Genomic DNA, 233 nt, shown 5'->3' with positions numbered 1-233 from the left:
CAGCCTGGCCTGTCACCTGCCTGAGACCGCCGCTACCATCCCTTTGCCCTCCCGGCACAGCGGGAGCGGCAGCGTCACAGCGCTGTGTAGCAGAAAGGGACTTTTTATAGGCTTCAAGTTATTTCTATTCCTCTAGAGCTCCAGGACGAGAATAACCCAGAGCTTACACTCCAGGGTTACGTGTCACAGCTCCATTGTGTCTGGATGGGCTCTCGAGGCAGGAATCCGGTTCA

Source organism: Buceros rhinoceros, unplaced genomic scaffold (assembly GCF_000710305.1).
Source record: "Buceros rhinoceros silvestris isolate BGI_N320 unplaced genomic scaffold, ASM71030v1 scaffold39975, whole genome shotgun sequence".
Taxonomy (NCBI): Eukaryota; Metazoa; Chordata; class Aves; order Bucerotiformes; family Bucerotidae; genus Buceros; species Buceros rhinoceros.
This window is presented reverse-complemented; position numbering follows the sequence as displayed.